General features: G+C 39.4%; 1 non-coding gene across 1 annotated transcript; it reads left to right on the top strand.

The window, feature by feature from the left end:
- Positions 1–646: 646 nt before the first annotated feature.
- Positions 647–718, top strand: TRNAM-CAU (transfer RNA methionine (anticodon CAU)). The gene has a single exon. It is a non-coding gene; the product is annotated as a tRNA-Met (tRNA).
- Positions 719–20,145: the final 19,427 nt, after the last annotated feature.

Here is a 20,145-nt window from a genome sequence, read left to right as displayed (position 1 = left end):
CACGATGTCTTAAACTATTAACATTTGTGTAAACCAAGACAATAATAACCCCACAATCGCTCAATTGTATTCATTTCGATCATGAACAATTTCTGATTTCTCATATATAGTGCTCTAGAGAACTAAGACCTTCAAAAACATTCTCATAGGAACAACTCTATTCCATTTATTCCTTACTAAACTTAATTTATAATATTTTTTTTCTATAACTTAGTTTCAAATATAACTCCATAACCCTAATTGTTAATTTGCTAAATTTGTGTCATGTGGATTTTGAGGTGACTTGACAGGAAGAAAATCTTGTTTTTTGTTTTGTTTATGGAGCATGTTTCCAAAAGGTGTACCTCTATGGGATTTCATATGGATTATGATAAAATTACAAGGTGGATTTAAATAGGGTAGTGTAAATAACATATTTTTTACTTCTCACACACTTTTGTTAAGTTTCGTCTATTAATTGTCTTCAATCATTCAATTTAATAGCTGAAAATTGAGAGAGGTGTGAGTGACAAAAATGGTATGAATAGCTCTACCTTTTGAATATGTCGAATTTTAACAAGTTAAAGATGAAACATTATATTGATAAATAAACAGTCACTTACCTTCGATACGAATAAGTATCTTGGAGTTGAGTAGTTACCAATGAATCAGAGTGGCGCAGCGGAAGCGTGGTGGGCCCATAACCCACAGGTCCCAGGATCGAAACCTGGCTCTGATAAGAGAAGGCTTCCTCCGCTCTTTTTTTCTTCTTTTTCCTTTTTTGCATAGTTGGGCTCGATGCTTGCTGGACCTTTTCCTTACAGTTCACTATTGGGCTTGTTTGGTAGTAATGGGCTGAATATCTATTTGCCCACCTAATGGGCTTGATGACCAACCTAAATTGCTTATCATTTTTTGTTTTCCGTTACTTGATTATCGACACAGCGGGATATAACAACGAAAATCGATAGATGTTCTTTTAGCAAACCCTAGAATTTACTTTACGGGAGGTTTTGAGTAGACCAGGTAGTTTCTTACACGACACGAAAACGACAAGAAAATAACGGATTTCGTGTCAACACGATAACTAATTTGGTCATTATTGGGTGAGTTCTTAACGGGTATACACGTGAGTAACATGCGGGTAACCTATTTCGACTAGTTAAGAAAAATAAATTATAATTTTAAAGTTTAATTACTAAAAAAATTATTATAAAATACAATAACCATATTGTATGTATTGGTATATTCTATATTAAATATATATATATATATATATATATACTTGTATTATTATTCTATATAAGTTAAAAAGATTAAGTTTTATTCATTTATTTATTTTTATTATGAGAGTTTCTTATTATCATTAATAAGATAAATTTTACTTAACATGTTGTTATCCAAAATTAAAATCAACTAGTACAGTATTAGTATAGGCAATAAGACATCCCTACAAGTATGAAAAATGTGAAAGAATATATAAACACTCGTGTTTCATCATTCCTCCACGAGTGGACAATGGTTACAGTTATATTATCGTTTAAATTTTTAAAACCCTCCAAATCATCATGAATGGTGTTTTTTATTTGAGTGTAAAAGTAATAAAATTAATAATAATTATTGTAGAAGTGTAAGAAATGTAATATATATATACACACACACACAATCACTCGAAGTGACAAGCTTTACAACTTTCGCAAAGCTGTCATCTTTGAAATCCAACACTATAATCCATAAACCTTTAAATTTGTATTTAACCGTCGATTGTTGTTTAGGCTTTATTCTTTATGAGGGATGTAGGAAGATGAACAGTTCAGATCTTTGATATCACGTACTAATATTTACAGTTAATTGAAATATGAGTCGATGTTATATAGTTTGTAGAGGCTTTATAAACACCAAGCAATATTTTCACTAACGATAAAACTTTGAAAATAATATCAACGATCCGAACCATTCATCTTCCTGCATCCTCTAATAGATCATGTTTAAAAAAAAAATATATATATATATATGAAAAAACAAAATTTGGTGAGAAAAATGACGCATAAATGTAAACAACAATTGACGGTTAAATTTTGATCTATGATTTATATGATTATAGTGGCACATTTCAAAGTTAAGCCCTTCACGAAAGTTGTAAAGCTTGTCATTACAAGCGTTTATATATTTTTTTTCTATATTTTTCACACTTCTACATTAATTAAAAAACTATTAAAGACTTTATTTAAACAATAGGCATAGGATAAATGATAAGAAAGTGTTAATGTAGAAATACTCATTGAAAATATCATCAATATAACTCTTGAAAACAATATATCAAACCAAAGTTCCAATACCATTTCCTATGGTGATTGATGAAAATTGAAGAGTTTGATTGTAAGAAAATGTGCAAGGTTCCAAACCTTGAAACAGAACTCCCTTAATTTTGCAAATCTTTTGAACATTTGATATTTTGTAATGTTCTAATGTTTTTATTTATTTATTATTATTATGCTCTTATTTTGGGCATGGAAATATTTAATACTTGAAAGACAAATGCGTTTTTATGTTTTGAATGTAATAATATGATATGTATATACTTATTTAGTATTTTGTTTTTCATTTGATTATTTATTGGTTTAAAATATATTTTCCTTAACGGGTAATGCGTCACGTCATATTACCTGTTAATATTATCGGGTCGATTTTGGGTCGGGTCATTTTACCCGTTTATTTTAACGGATGTTATACAACACAATCCGTTAAGATATTGGGTATGACACGAAAACGACACGAACACGGAAAACACGACATGAATGCCAGGTCTAGTTTTGATATAGGTGCCAATAAACGTACCAATCAATATTTATAACAAATTCAAACGTACCTAATGATAATATACACATAATATGTTGTACCTAATAATAGTTTGTCAACAACTATAAGTTAAAAAAAAAAAGCAAAGAAAAATAGTTTGACAAAAAAATATGAAAAAATTACAGAGTGCTTTTTATGTTGGATCACCAACCATTTGGAAAAAGAAAAAAAATCAATAAACGAATTATTTGGAAAATGAGATAATATTAATGCTTGTAGGACAAAAAAATTATTTTGATCGAAAAAATATAATTAGAAAAAGAGATAATAGAGTTTGTTGATGCATAAAATCAATGAGGACTTTGGTACAACAAAAAGTGTTAAGTTTATGACCTTCGCTAGATTACTCCGGTCACTAGTGTGGATAAGTATGTAAATGGATAGGGACAAGGAAGCAAACACAAGATGTACGTGGTTCACCCAGATTGGCTACGTCCACGGAGTAGAGGAGTTCTCATTAATTGTGAAGGGTTTACACAAGTACATAGGTTCAAGCTCTCCTTTAGTGAGTACTAGTGAATGATTTAGTACAAATGACATTAGGAAATATTGTGGGAGAATGATCTCCTTTTATAGAAGAGAGTTTCTAGCTTTGTTTTGACATTGACACGTGTCGTGTTGTGATTGGCTTCTGATGTTGACACGTGTCGAGCTATGATTGGCTTCTGATGTCGACACATGTCGCGCTGTGATTGGCCTCTTAGTTGGAGGAAAACTCTTCTGGGTCCTTGACGGTATAACGTTGACCGGTGCTCAGAAGTTTCGGGATTGGTCAAGTATGGTACAAACAGTGCTCCCCTAAGTTCCCAAGTGAGGGAAGCTCCTCAGTTGGGGACTTGCAAGATCCAAGCCGCTGAGTAATCACGAAACTTCTAAGTATCGAAGTGTGGTATCGTTTTCACTTGTCTCATAGGTAGATGTGACATCTTCTATGGAAGTACTTTTCCTCCATCCAGGGGTGGTATCTTTAACCGGTGGATATGCACAAGGTAATGTATCAATTTCACTTGAAGCTTACTTGTAGTTTCAGGCTTGGTCAATCGCGATACAAACCATGTAATAGGAGTCCCCCAAGTCGCCAAGCTAGGAGATCTGCCTAAAGAGGTGACAGACAAGGTAAGCAATCAGAGCTCCCAACAATCAGTTCTAGATTAGAAGTTTGATTTCAAGTTCAGACTGATTTTTCTTATTCTCCCTATCTTGCAGGCAGCATGAATGATAAAGAGAAGAAAAATGAGAAGAGATGATATAAGATACTTTGCTTTTGAAGAAGTAACTTTCTACAGGCTTATTCTTGAACTGGGCTGGAGGGTTTTCTGGTTTCCTCCAAAGTATAAGGCCGACTCAAGAATTTGAGGGACAAAATAAGTCCATCAAATCAAGAGTGCATTCAACCTTGATGATATGGGATACTTTTGTTGTTGACGAAGTAATAGATGAATCGACACATGTTTTGTTGCGTTTGTCTCCACATACTTCCTTGTATCCTTCTCACTTGCCCTATCTGTTCCTCAGGCAGATATGGTATCTTTCCTGGAAGCATAAGATGTTGAAGATGAGTACTCAAGAGCAATGCCAGGTAAGTAATCAGGCAAGGGGTTTCAGGCAGTCAGTTCCTGACTGAAAGCTTGATTTAAAGTGCTGACTGATTGCTCTCTTTCTCCTTGTCTTACAGGTAAGAACAAGGGCAAAGGAAAAGATAGGGAAAAAACATGATATGGGATACTCTTGCTTTTGACCCTGATGATATGAGATACTCTTGCTTTGGTGTGGCTGGTTTGCATAGGTATTATTGGGAGGGAAGAATGCTGAGTATTTCGAGAGGCTTCATTAGGAGTGCCCTCTTAGATATGAGGAATAGTTGAGCATTTTTGCAAGTCTGCCTGTTTGTGGAAGATAGAGGTCAACATATATAGGAGTCTCCTTAACAACAAGTAGTAATGTTATTTCTTTACCCTTCTTGGTCGTAGCAATGTAGTGGGAGCTGCAAGCTTCACGTTTTTAACTTTGTCAGAGCTCTTTGAAAAAATGGTTTGTGGTATCTGAAAAGTTGATGTTGCGTGTGAAGATTGCAGACAAGCTTTATCCAAGGAAATCTGGCTCTCGAAGTTCTGAAAACGGTACCTTTTCGGTTTTCGAACAAGCAATCTTATCGGGATCTGGCTCTCGAGATTCGGAGAATGGTGCATCTTCGATTTTTTAGAAAGCAATTATGTTGGGAGTCTGGCTTTTGAGATTTGAAGAGCGGTGCATCTTCGATTTTTTAGAAAGCAATTATGTTGGGAGACTGGCTTTTGAGATTTGAAGAGCGGTGCATCTTTGATTTTTGAGAAAGTAATCCTGTTGGGAGTCTCGCTCTTGAGATTCGGAGAACGGTGCCTCTTCAATTTTTGAGAAAGTAATCATGTTAGGAGTCTGGCTCTCGAGATTCAGAGGGCGGTGCTTCTTTGATTTTTGAGCAAGTAATCCTGTTGGGAGTCTAGCTCTTGAGATTCGAAGAGCGGTGCCTTTTCGATTTTTGAGCAAACAATCTTGTTGGGAGTGTTTTCTTGAATGTGAGTAAAGTTTGGGCATTTTTGCCAGTATGCCTTGCCATGGAGCACGGGTTCCGCTGGGCCTAACCCGTGCCCCCCTATTCGGCCCAAAGCCAGCAGTTATTGTTGCTAGGTTCACATGTTTCGGCCCGTGGCCTGTAGCCACATATTTATTGCTTTTACAGCTAAACCCGAGCCCATTAACCCCTAGGGCTTTGCCCTACTTTCGGCACCCTAGCCCAAACCTGTTTTGGGCTATGCTTTTTTGACCCAATGCTAATTTTCAACATTATTTTGCTTCCACAATCGACCCTGTTTGGTCCCGATATATTGAATTAATTAAAAGTGGCATGCAGTCTATTAATCTGATAATGAATTCAAAATTATTGACTTGAATATCACTTTTTAGACATTAACGATTCAATAATTTATTTTTATACTTTGAATTGACATACTTTCGTAGTAAGGAAGCTCTCACACTTGAGTTCCCGAAGAAACTCAAATCCATTACACTTAAATCAGCATATTGCATTGTGTGTTTCTTGCAGGAACCTCTCCTTTATGAACTAATCATTCATAAAACTAAATAGACCTTGTAGTTTCATATTTAGTGCCTTTGAAACCTGAAGTTTTCATTCAAAACTTACCACATGAAACCTATAGTTTTCATGCATAAATTAAACCAATACATGTATATAGAATCCGAATGTTCTACGATATATGTCTACGAATCATCATATGACTAATCACGTTTTTGTTATACCCTCCGTTTTAGGGACATGTCGAACTTGAACAAGCTCGATTTCACTGCTCTGGAAGTATCTTGAAGAAACTACCTGAAGTGGGTTCAAGACGTGAAGTTCCATCTTACTGCAAAGGGTATTAGAGACGCCATTAAGGCACCTATTGATGACAAACATGTCGACGAAGCTCAGAAAGCTACTGCAATGATCTTCATTTGAAGACACATCCATGATGCTCTGTAGACCGAGTACCTCACTGAGGATGACTCACGCACCCTCTGTTTTACTCTGGCCAACTGTTTCGATCACTAGAAAGACATATACTTGCCTTAAGCAAGACACGACTGGCAACATCTTTGCTTCCAAGACTTTAAGTCCGTGAATGAATACAACTCTGAAGTTTGTAGAATCTGATCACTGCTGAAGTTCTGTAAAGTGGAACTAACCAAATCAAATCTCCTGGAGAAGACCTATTCGACTTTTTATGCCACCAATATTGTCCTACAGCATCAATATAGGGCACATAAATTCACCAAATTTTCAGATTTGATCTCTGTACTACTTCTCGTTGAAAAGCATAACCAGTTTTTGATTAAGAATTATCAAGCTCGACAGATTGGCTTGAATGTCGTGCTTGAAGCGCATGCGACCAATTCTAGCAGCCACAAACGACGAAAGAATCGTCGTGGTCATGGCAATAGGCGTCAAGCCCTTACACGGGCCCACAGTCGGAAAGGCCAATATCATGTTGTCCAATGGTACAGTCTTAACCATTAAAGATGCACTTTATTCTCCATATTCCGGAAGAACGTTGTTGAGTTTTAGAGATATTCGAGATAATCAATATCATGTTAAAACCAGTGAAGATAATGGTTCTGAATTTCTTTGTATCACTTCATACGAATATAGCGAGAAGCGTATTCACGAGAAGTTGGAACGTCTCTCTAGTGAGTTGTACATAACAACCATTTGCGGCATAGAAGCCCACCATGTGGCCGACCTTAGACCTGAGTTCCAGAGCACATTGTTGCTTTGGCATGACCGTTTGGGACATCTTGGATGTGATGCGCCGTATCCTCAAAACATCTCGTGGGCATCAGTTACCTCCCTATGTTGGATTCCTGCCATGCAAAGCGTGTTCTTTAGGGAAGTTGAATACAAAGATTATTCACAACCCCCCTAAGTTTCTTTAGATGATTCAAGGGGATATTTGTGGACCTATCCAACCAACCTGCGGACCATTTAGATATTTTATGGTGTTGGTTGATGCATCAACCCTGCGTACGTCACAATCCCGCCTGGGAAGGCTAGACCATCCTCGAAGGTGGGGAGGTCGCACCTTCCACAAGGCCCGGTACATTGGCGGCTAGCCAATTATCTGCTCCGACCCTAAAGCCTAGTAGACCCCTTGGTTTAAATGATTCACAACCCTAAAAGAGGAAATTGGCACCAACTAGTGACCCTAATTTGAATCCGACCATCGTTCACTCATCCGTTCCAACACATGAGGTTATTCTAGATTACGGTGATGTTTTAGACGAAACAAACCGACCTCCCTAGAATCATGATATTTCGGTCCACTACACAGTATTGGATGAGGTTTGGAATCGGAATGAGATGATAGTTAATGATGCATTTACATACACAGTAGCTACTGACATTATGCTTAGCGATAACATTGAACCATGTTCTGTTGATGAATGCCAACGTAAAATAGATTGGTCAAACTGGAAATAAGCAATCCAGGTTGAACTCGATTCACTTATGAAACGTAAAGTGTTTGGAGCTATTGTTCCCACATCACCACACGTGAAGCCTGTTGGCTATAAGTGGGTTTTCGTGAGAAAGCGTAATGAGAATAATGAAATAGTGCAATACAAAGCACGCCTCATAGCGCAAGGTTTCTCTCAACACCTTGCGATTGATTACGAGGAGACATATTCCTCGTAATAGACGTTATAATGTTCCGCTACCTAATCAGTTTGGTAGTTTCTGAAAAACTGAATATGCAGCTTATAGACGTGGTAATCACGTATCTCTATAGGGATCTAGATACAGAAATATACATGAAAGTTCCAGAAAAACTTCCATTGACTGGTTCAAATAGTTCTAGACCACGGAACACTCTCTTAATTAGGTTAAGGAGGTCACTCTACGAATTGAAACAATCTGGGCAGATGTGGTATAACCGTTTGAGTGAATATTTGACAAGTCAGGGTTATGTGAACAACGAATTATGTCCATGTGTGTTTGTAAAGAAATCACATTCTAGATTTGTAATCGTTGCAGTTTATGTCGACGACATGAACATTATTGGAACTCCCGTAGAGTTTGAGGAAATTGCTGCTCACTTGAAATCAGAATTTGAGATGAAAGATCTTAGGAAAACTCGATACTGTCTCAGCCTAAAGATCGAGCATTATTCAGATGAAATCCTCGTACATCAATTGAACTACACCCAAAATATGATACGACGTTTTAATGAGGATAAAGTGAAGCCTTCAAGTACACATATGGTCGTTCGGACTCTAGATGCTAAACGAGATCCCTTTCATCCAAATAAGGATGAGGAAGAGATTTTGGAATCCGAAGTTCCATACCTAAGCGCAATTGGGGCTTTATTGTACTTGGCTCAATGCACTAGACCCAACATCTCTTTCGCTGTTAATATATTGTCTAGATACAACAATGCGCCCACACGTAGGCACTGGAATGGAGTTAAAGACATTTTCCGCTACCTCAAAGGTACGATGGATTTGGGCTTATTCTATACCCATGAATCTTCGAGTGTTGCCGCCCCATATGGTTCTTGAATTGATTCTAACCTTGTTGGTTATGCAAATGCTGGATATCTGTCTAACCCACATAGGGCACGTTCTCAAATAGGCTATGTCTTTACCGTTGGAGACACCACTATATCTTAGAGGTCTACCAAGAAAACGCTAGTTGTGACTTCTTCAAACCATGCTAAGATTCTCGCCCTGCATGAAGCATCGTATAAGTGATTTTGGCTGAGAGCAGTTATGGAACATATTCAAAGCACTAGTGGTTTTGCTTTCATCGTTGACCTTCCTACGACGATCTTTGAAGACGATGCATCATGTATCGAGCAGTTAAAGAAAGGATACATCAAGGGAGACAACACCAAGCATATAGCGTCGAAGTTCTTTTACTCTCACCAACAACAACAGCATTAGAACATTGAAGTCAAGCAAATCCGTTCCTAGGACAACCTGGTCGATCTCTTCACCAAGTCATTGTCCAAGTATACTTTTCAGAAGCTCGTCCAAGGAATCGGTATGCGTAAATTATCTGAATTGAATTGCTTATAGTTATCTTATTTGGAAGTTATGTCTAACTTAAGGGGAGTATCTAGAAGCATACTCACTTTATCTTAATGTACTCTTTTTCTTACGATTATGAGCATTTTTCCCACTGGTTTTTTGCTACCTAACGAGGTTTTGATGAGGCACCCATCCTGGGATGATCATAGTCCATTGAGTTCACTACTTTCATCCTGTTTAAAGTTTGTTTTAGACATTATGCATACTTCTCACTTGTCTCCTTAGTCTATGGGTTTTTCCCTATGCCTTGGGTTTTACCATATCAAGGTTTTGTGAGTTTTACTACCAATGCATACTTTCTTCAATTTGAGACTTGCGTTCACCCGTTGTGCCAATGACTTCATCAACTATTCTACCTTATATGTTGAAGATCTGATGCGATCGTTTGTTTGAGTATTTACACACTCAAGGGGAAGTGTTGCAGTCATATTTAGAATAAGAATGTGATTATGTAAATCCTAGTAGATATCGAGATGAACCGGCCCCCTCTTTCTCTCTAATCCTTTAGATAGCTCAATTAAATAGGCTTACAACAAATAATATATATATATATATATATATATATATATATATTAATTTGTGTCAAGATTAGTTGAGATTAGTTTCTATCAATATATGAGATTATATCAACAATATCTATTGGAATTTAGGATTATTTTAGTGTTTGAATTTGGGCTTAGCCCGTTAGTATTAGGGTTTTGTTTTCTTGATGCGATGAATCTTCCGTCCGCCTGAACCACGACCTGACAATCGTAACCAGATTTGAACCCAACCCGATGTTGTCTGACTGTATCCTATCACCATTGACCCATACTTACATGCACATGCACCGTGTTTTATGAAGCCTAGACCCAAATCCATCCCACACCGCCATATCGACCCAGCGATCCATAGTCGCCGTCCCCGCATTGTACCAAACCCAGATCCCATCTACTCGCCTGTCGCACCACCATCAATCCATCTGATCTTGGTCCTTTATCCTCCTCAACGGCTTGCAGCTGCCTTGGTCATCCTTCTCCCCCGCCTGTTGCCTGCATCCGCTGCTGCTCGACCCTGTACTCCGCTTTAGTCTTGAACCCACTGAACCACTGCGGTAACAGAATCCCATCGCCACTGCACTCGCATCAACCAGAAACCTGGCACATCTGTTGTCCGAATGGATTGTTCGTTTGTTCGTTTAAATTGCTTGCCTTGTCGTGTCCGCCTAACGGAGCTTGTCTTGTCATGTCCACCTAACGGAGCTTGTCTTGTCTTGTCTGCCTAACGGAGCTTGCATCCGCATCTGCTTGTTGGCAAACTCTTGTCATGTACCACCATGAGTTTGACGGGGGTGTTGGAATTTAGGATTATTTTATTGTTTGAATTTGGGCTTAGCCCGTTAGTATTAGGGTTCGTTTTCTTGCTTATTAGGGTTAGGTTATTTCTCTATATATATGATGCTTTGTAGCTCATAGAATATCAAGTTAGTCACAATGTAGCCTCTTAGGGTTTTGTAACCGTTTCGGCATTCTCGTTTGTTTAATAAAATTCTTATTATTTTGTATCCTTATTCGTTGCGCACTCTGATATTCAACTATATCTACTACATATCGAGATGCATATCGTTATAATACTCCTAATAAGAATGATATTTAAAATTATTTTGAAATTTGAAATCACTTCCCTTTCATATTCTTTGCTTCTACTAACCAGTGAGAATTACCTACTGACTTTCCACTTCTTCATTGCCACTCACCCGTAGCACTTAACCCACGTGCCAAAGTGTTTCTATTTGGGTCATTGCGTGGTTCTTTCTCTTCTTATTTTTCGTCCTCTTTTGTTTTTTTACTTTGTGTGGCCCATAAAGTCATCTACCTCTTTTTATTTTTTTTTAGTTTGCATGGCCCAGAAAGTTATCCATCATTTCTAAGCTCGAAGAAACTATGAGAAATTTCATCCTATTCATGATCACAGTTAAGCGATTCACTAGCTTGGAGCATCTTCCTCTTAGCAGTGCCGATCCAGAGATTTTTGAGGCCCCGGGCGACGTAAAAAAAAGTGCCCTAACTTCATGTAAGAAATTTTTTTATTTTCACACATAAGACATTGAAAAAATTATACTGAGAAAAACACTTCAAACTCAATAATTTAGAAACACTGAAAGACTAATTTATTTTGTATTGAGAGAGGGAAACAAAAAAACTTCGGGCTTACAAGTAGATAGATGATGAGTTTTGTTTTTCATCTGAACTTTGAATGTGTTTTTGAATAAATCGTGAGATGTTTTTTTCTTATTTAATAACCTTGTCAATATGAGACTAAACAATAATGATGTTTTTGAGTCTTTAATTGATATGTCTTATTAATGAATGGGCACTAAATTAAACATTTTGATGACACATCATATAATTTGCAAATTTGGTCTACGTATTATTTTTTGTTGAAGATTAGACTTAAATTAAAACGAATATTTAAAAATAACAACCTACATAGCTACTAGATAGTAACTAAAAATAAATTAACAACCAAACAAAAATTTGTAAAAATTGAAAAAAATAAACATGCACATAGCATTTCGAACTTAGGACCTCTTGTTAATTTTAAACAACAAAAATAATTGAAAAATGGAAAGTAAATAAGCACACATGGGGTGTTTCGAACCCAAGACCTCCTCATTATTTTCAAATGACAAACCACCACTTCTAGTTTAATTTCTGTGTATTTGAACCAAACTTTATAAATTTATACTCTTATAAAAACATATATAAATATACCACCCTAATAATTTTGGTGCCCCTAATTTTTTAGGGCCCTGGACGGTCGCCCTGCCTACACTGGGCCTGGGCCGGCCCTGCCTCTTAGTTAGAACATAATCGATATGTTGTAAGTAAATTTTAGGTACACCAGAAAATGAGAGATCTTTTCAAGTACTCGGTACACAAGCATGTCTCCACGTTTTTAATACAAATGAAGAGAAAATATATTCTTATGTGTCCCTTCAAATGTATTATGACATGTAAAGTACTAGCTTGTGTAGTAATCTAAAACATTTATCTCATAAGAGACATTACCGTCGAATGTATAAATGAATTGTTTTCTTCCATTTGATTATCATGTTGGAGAAAGCGTATGATAGGGTCCCAAGAGACATTCTTTGGAGGATTTTAGAGAAGAAAGGAGTACGAGTAGCATATATCCAAGCTATAAAGGATATGTATGAAGGAGCAAAGACTGCCGTAAGAACTCATGAAGGACAAACTGAAAGCTTTCCCATAACTGTAGGATTACATCAAGGCTCATCCTTAAGTCCTTATCTTTTTGCGTTGGTAATGGATGAGTTAACAGGACATATTCAAGATGATATTCCTTGGTGTATGCTTTTCGCAAACCATATAGTGTTGATTGATGAAACTCAGGAAGGGGTAAATGCAAAGCTTAACCTTTGGAAAGAAGAGTTGGAATCTAAAGGTCTTCGCCTAAGCCGATCAAAGACAGAATATATGGAGTGCAAGTTCAGTGCAAATGGAGGTCAAAACGAGTTAGGGGTGAGGATCGGAGATCAAGAAATACCAAAGAGCGACCGTTTTCGTTACCTAGGATCTATCTTGCAAAAGAACGGAGAATTAGATGGAGATCTCAACCATAGAATACAAGCTGGATGGATGAAGTGGAAGAGTGCATCCGGCGTGTTGTGTGACCGCCGTATGCCACTGAAGCTCAAGGGAAAATTTTATAGGACGGCAATAAGGCCGGCGATGCTGTATGGCACAGAATGTTGGGCGGTGAAGCATCAACACGTACACAAAATGGGTGTAGCGGAGATGAGGATGCTTCGTTGGATGTGTGGGCACACGATAAAGGATAAGATTAGGAATGAGGATATCCGGGGTAAAGTATGAGTAGCCGAAATTGAAGGAAAGATGAGAGAAAATCGGTTACGGTGGTTTGGACATGTGCAAAGAAGGCCTACTGACGCTCCGATTAGAAGATGCGACTATGGGACAGAGGTTCAGGGCCGAAGGGGTAGAGGAAGACCTAGGAAAACTTTGGAAGAGACTCTAAGAAAAGACTTAGAGTACTTGGATCTAACGAAGGACATGACACAGGACCGAGCACAATGGCGTTCTAAGATCCATATAGCCGATCCCACTCAGTGACTTGGATTTTCCAAGTCTCCAACCGAGAAGTTTTCCTCACTCAGGAAATTAAGGGAACACTACCTCAACCTACATGCTCCACTCACAAAGCTTCAACAAAAGAAAATTCAAAGAACTTAGCGAAGAAGGCTTTGGTGTATTTAACACAATACGTTGAAATGAAGGAAAGCTTATTTATTGATATCCCCGATAAGCTACAAATATGTACATATACATAAGTCAAAATAAACAAACAAGAAGGAGCCTTCACAAAGGTTGCTTAGGAGAAGTCTCAGCAGTCGGTAGAGCCCCAGAAAGAGAAGGCACCGGAGGGGGATCATTCGGAGCCTCAGTACTGGACAGAACCCTAGAAGGAGGAGGCATCAGAGGTTGATCATTTGGAGCTTCATTACGCGGTACAGCCCTAGAAGACGAAGGCAATAAATGCCTTTGGAATAAACCCACAAATCTCTGATGATCAAGTAAAACCTGACCATCAAATTCCTTCATCTGGTCAAGCTTCCTCTTCATGTTTGTAGCATAGTCATGTGCGAGCCGGTGCAACTGTTTATTCTCATGCTTGAGCCCTCTAATCTCCTGTTTGAGACTCATCACTTCAGCCGCCAATGATTCAACTTGGCGGGTTCGAGCAAATTGGCGTTGGGCCATATTAGACACAGAACCTGCACACTGAACACTGAGAGCCAGAGAATCCTTAACAGCTAACTCATTAGACCGTTTGGAAAGTAGTCTGTTATCTTTGGGAGTGAGAAGGTTCCTGGCCACCACCGCAGCGGTCATATCATTCTTCATCACGGAATCCCCAACGGTAAGAGGACCAGTAGGGGAGACGAAGGATGGACGCCATATGTTGTCAGAAGAAGGCGGGGCTGCCTCTTCAACAAGGTTCAAGTCAAAACGACGGTCGGAGGGGCCAGACATTTTCAAAGGTGTTGAAGAGAGAAGAGGTCGGACAAATCAAGATCTTAGAAGTGCAAGAATGGAGCTTCTACTGGTGGAGATTCAAGTGTGCTTTGGAACTTAATGCCAGCCCCTATAAAAATCTGCACTCGACGGAGCTTTAGAAATCGAAGAGGCACCTGCTCAGAAATCGAAGAGGCGTTTGCTTTCTCAAAAGCAAGGCTGCTCAGATACCACGAGGGTCGATCTCAGAAATCGAAGAGGCGTTTGCTTTCTCAAAAGCTGGGCTGCGCAAAGACCACGAAGGCCGATCTCAGAAATCGAAGAGGCGCTTGCTTTCTCAAAAGCTGGGCTGCTCAGAGACCACGAGGGCCGATCTCAGAAATCGAAGAGGCACCTACTTTTCCAGCCTTGTCAGCACCTGTCACACGCACACTCAGCTTTGCGGAAATTATGGGCATTCGGTCGAAGACTTCTGGTGAAGTAGAAAGCACATGAGTTTTACTGTTCAATCACCCACTTCCCACACGCAACAGTAGCTCATGGGTACCACAGATAACTTTGCCAAAGCTCTCTGCCAAAGTTGAACACGTGAAGCTTGCAGCTCCCACTACATCGCTCTGACCAAGAAGGGTAAAAGAATAGCAAAGAAACAACACTAACAAAGTTTAGACACATAAATTTTGAAGATCTAGCTACCATATTATTACCCACAAGGGTAAAGGAACAGTACCACTGCTGGATAATTGGAAAGTCCCTGTGTGTCAACCTCTGTGCTTCATGGCAAGGGAGACTAGCAAACATGCCCAACCTTTAATCACATTCGAGAAAACACTCCCAACAAGATTGCTTGCTCCAAAATCGAAGAGGCATCGTCCTCTGAATCTCGAGAGCCAGACTCCCAACATGACTACTTTCTCAAAAATCGAAGAGGGTAAAGGAACAGTACCATTGCTGGATAATTGGAAAGTCCCTGTGTGTCAACCTCTGTGCTTCGTGGCAAGGTAGACTAGCAAACATGCCCAACCTTTACTCACATTCGAGAAAACACTCCCAACAAGATTGCTTGCTCCAAAATCGAAGAGGCACCGCCCTCCGAATCTCGAGAGCCAGACTCCCAACATGATTACTTTCTCAAAATCGAAGAGACACCGCTCTCCGAATCTCGAGAGCCAGACCCCCAGCATGATTGCTTTCTCAAAAATCGAAGAGGCATCGTTCTCCGAATCTCGAGAGCCAGATCCCCGATAGGATTGCTTGTTCGAAAACCGAAGAGGCAACACTTTCCCAACTTTAAGAGCCGGATCTCCTTGGATAAAGCTGTCTGTAATCTTCACACGCAACATCAGCTTTCCAGATACCACAAACCACTTTTTCAAAGTGCTCTGACAGCGTTAAAACATGTGAAGCTGACAGCTCCCACTACCGTGCTATGACCAAGTAGGGTAAAGGAATAGCATTACTACTTGTTGTTAAGGAGACTCCTATATATGTCGACCTCCATCCCCAACGGACAGGCAGACCTGCAAAAATGCTCAACCCTTCCTCATATCTGAGAGGGCACTCCCAACGAAGCCTTTCGAAATATTCAGCTTTCTTTCCCCCCGATAATCCCTCTGCAAACAAGCTATACTAGAGCAAGAATATCTCATATCATTAGGGTTAAAAGCAAGAGTATCCCATATCATGCTTTTTCCCTGTCTTTTCCTTGGACCTTGTTCTTACCTGCAAGACAAGGAGAAAGAGAGCAATCAGTCAGTACTTGGAATCAAGCTTCCAGCCAGAAACTGACTGCCTGGAACCCCTTACCTGATTACTTACCTAACATTGCTCTCGAGTACTCATCTTCAACATCTTATGCTTCCAGGGAAGATACCGCATCTGCCTGAGGAACAGATAGGGCAAGGGAGAAGGATACAAGGAAGCATGTGGAGACAAGCGTAACAGCACACGTGCCGATACATCCATTACTCTGTCAAAGCAAAAGTATCCCATATCAGCAGGGTCGAACGTACTCTAGATTTGATGGACTTGTTTTAACCCTCAAATTCTTCAGTCGGCCTTATACTCTGGAGGAAACCAGAAAACCCTCCAGCTCAGTTCAAGAATAAGCCTGTGGAAAGTTACTTCTTCAAAAGCAAAAGTATCCCATATCATCTCTTCTCATTTTCTTCTCTTTATCCTTCATGCTGCCTGCAAGATAGGGAGACTGTGAACAATCAGCCGGAGCTATGATTGCTTACCTTGTCTGTCACCTCTTTCAGCAGATCCCCTAGCTCGGCGACTTGGGGGACTCCTACTACATGGTTTGTATCGCGCTTGACCAAGCCTAAAACTACAAGTAAGCTTCAAGTGAAATTGATACATTACCTTGTGCATCTCCACCAGTTAAAGATACCACCCCGGGATGGAGGAAGAGTACTTCCAGAGAAGATGCCCCATCTACCTATGAGACAGATAAAGCACGTCAAGACGATACCACACTCCGATACTTAGAAGTTTCGTGATTACGAGATCATTCTCCCACAATATTTCCTAATGTCTTTTGTACTAAATCATTCACTTGTACTCACTAAAGGAGAGCTTGAACCTATGTACTTGTGTAAACCCTTCACAATTAATGAGAACTCCTCTATTCCGTGGACGTAGCCAATCTGGGTGAACCACATACATCTTGTGTTCGTTTTCCTATCTCTATCCATTTATATACTTATCCATACTAATGACCGGAGCAATCTAGCGAAGATCACAAAAAGCGACCGTTTTCGCTACCTAAGATCTATCGTGCAAGAGAACGGAGAATTAGATGGAGATCTCAACCATAGAATACAAGCTGGATGGATGAAGTGTAAGAGTGCATCCGGCGTGTTGTGTGACCGTCATAGGTCACTGAAGCTCAAGGGAAAATTTTATAGGACGGCAATAAGGCCACCGATGTTGTATGACACAGAATGTTGGGCGGTGAAGCATCAACACGTACAAAAAATGGGTGTGGCGGAGATAAGGATGCTTCGTGGGATGTGTGGGCACACGAGAAAGGATAAGATTGGGAATGAGGATATCCGAGGTAAAGTAGGAGTAGCCGAAATTGAAGGAAAGATGAGAGAAAATCGGTTCCGGTGATTTGGACATGTGCAAAGAAGGCCTACTGACGCTCCGGTTCGAAGATGTCACTACTGGACAGAGGTTCAGGGCCGAAGGGGTAGAGGAAGACCTAGGAAAACTTTGGAAGAGACTCTAAGAAAAGACTTAGAGTACTTGAATCTAACGGAGGACATGACACAAAACCGAGCGCAATGGCGTTCTAGGATTCATATAGCCGACCCACTTAGTGGGAAAAGGCTTTGTTGTTGTTGTTGTTGTTGTTGATTATCATGTTGGAGAAGAAAAAAGCACAACCACATTAACTTTAAACGTACAAGTGAATTGTTTTCCTCCATTTAATCATCTTGTTGAAGAAGAAAAAAGCACAATCATATTAACGTTAATTGTACAAGTGAATTGTTTTCTTCCATTTAATTATGATGTTGAAGAATAAAAAAGCGCAATCACATTAACTTTAAAGTAAGGTGAACTGTTTTCTTCCTTTTGATCATCTTGTTGGAGTAGAAAAAAGCACTAGCACTGCAGATACAAGTGTTAGAAAGTACCTCCACGAACAAAAAGAAAAGTTAAACAACAAAAGAAGAAATGTGTAGAATTATGTAAAATGTGTAGTAGTACTGTTATCACAAGGTATATAAAAGTCTTTGACTTGGGCTCAAGAAATACAAAATTCATATGGATAATAAAACCTAACCCAATAGAATCCTAACCGAATTCTCCTAAACTAACATCCCCCCCCCCTCCCTCCTCGAAACTTGTCTAGCTTTGAAAGACAAGTTTGGACCGAAGTAAAAGAAAGCAAGGCTTCGAAAGTCGTTTTGTGAGGAGATCCGCAGCTTGATCGATCGAGGGAACAAATTGAACCTTGTGGGAGCCGAGCTTGACATGTTCACTCACAAAATGATAGTCAAGTTAAATGTGACTAGTGCAAACATGAAATACTCGTTTGGTAGCCATATATGTCGTACTTAAATTATCACAAAAGAGAACAGTAGGAGGAGGAGCAAGAAACCGAAGCTCACGAAGTACATAAGACAACCAAATAGATTCAGCACACGCATGTGTAAGGGCATGGTACTCCGACTTGGCACTAGAACATTAGGTTGTTTGGTGGAACTTCAAAAAATAAGATTAGGCCCATGAAAGATAAGGTACCCAGAAGTGGAAAGACGGGTATTCAAACAACCAACTCAATCATCATCAGATAACCTCGAAGCAAGGGTGGGCCAGATGAGCAATGGAACACAATAACATGATCAATGGAGCCTTTGATGTATTGTAAGATGCGTTTGGCAACAACAAGGTGTGTGTTTGTCGGACAAGACATAAGCTAAGCAATACGATCAATAGCCTACGCAATGTCCGAACGTCTAAAATGAGATACTATAAAAACCCTAAGAGATGCCAAAATTTAGTAGGACCCGCAAACAAGGTACCATCCTAATTAGACAACTAAATACGTGAAGCAATATGAGTAATGCAAGGCTAATAGTCAAGCATATTCGTGCGTTTAAGTAAATCAAGAGCATACTTAGTGTGAGAGCAATGAAGATCATTGGAAATGGGCTGAACTTCAATGCTTAGGAAGGAATAAAGAGGGCTTAAATCCTTAATTTCAAATTCACGTCTCAAAAGAGACATAAACCGTTGAATAGGAGAAAGATCATTACAGTCAACACAATATCATCCACATATAGTAACAAAATAAGTGTGCAGTTACATAATGAAAAAAATGAAGAGAGAGGGGTTGACTTGCCTTTGCACAAAACCATGACGAATAATAAGGATGCTAAAACGTTGACACCAAGCATAAGGAACCTTCTTGAGTTCATATAAGGCTTCGTGTAATTTGCACATATGGTTCAAACGCTCAGGTCGACAAAGACTGGTGGTTGTGTCATAAAAACTTCCTCCTGTAAGTAACCATTCATAGATACATTTTTTACATCAAGTTGTCAAATAGACCGACCATGAGTGACTGCAAGACCAAGAACCAACCGAATAGTGGAAGGACTGAACCTCTCGTGATAAGCAAAACCATGATGATGAAAGCACTTAGCAACGAGACGAGCTTTATACCTTTCAATAGAGTCATCAATATAATGCTTAATTCTAAAAACGCATTTGTGACCAACCATATTTTGTGAGGGATAAAGTGAAACAAGAAACTGCTACCATTCTTCAGTAAGGCATTTAACTCCTCTGTAATAGTTACATGCCATTCAGGAAGACGATGGGATTTTGTAAAGCACGTTGGCTCAACAAGGGCGGTGATAGATGTCATAAGAACAGCAGGCAACGAGTACTGCACAGTCCCATCTGTAAAAAATTTATGCTACGAATGACCTGTGTGGGACTGAGTTTGCATAGGATGTTGCGGCTGAATAAGTTATGGAACGAGCTCAGGTGCTGGTAGGCTAGCGGGTAAGGAGAAGGCGACCAACCAGGGCGTGGTGATGGAGGCGTAGACGCAGGCAGATCAGGAGTAGCAATAAGCTGCACAGGTTGGGTCAATGCTGGTGTAGCCACAGTAGACTTGGTCTCC

Source organism: Malus sylvestris, chromosome 17 (assembly GCF_916048215.2).
Source record: "Malus sylvestris chromosome 17, drMalSylv7.2, whole genome shotgun sequence".
Classification (NCBI taxonomy): Eukaryota; Viridiplantae; Streptophyta; class Magnoliopsida; order Rosales; family Rosaceae; genus Malus; species Malus sylvestris.
The sequence above is the reverse complement of the archived record's forward strand: the minus strand, read 5'-3'. Positions and strand labels throughout refer to the sequence as shown.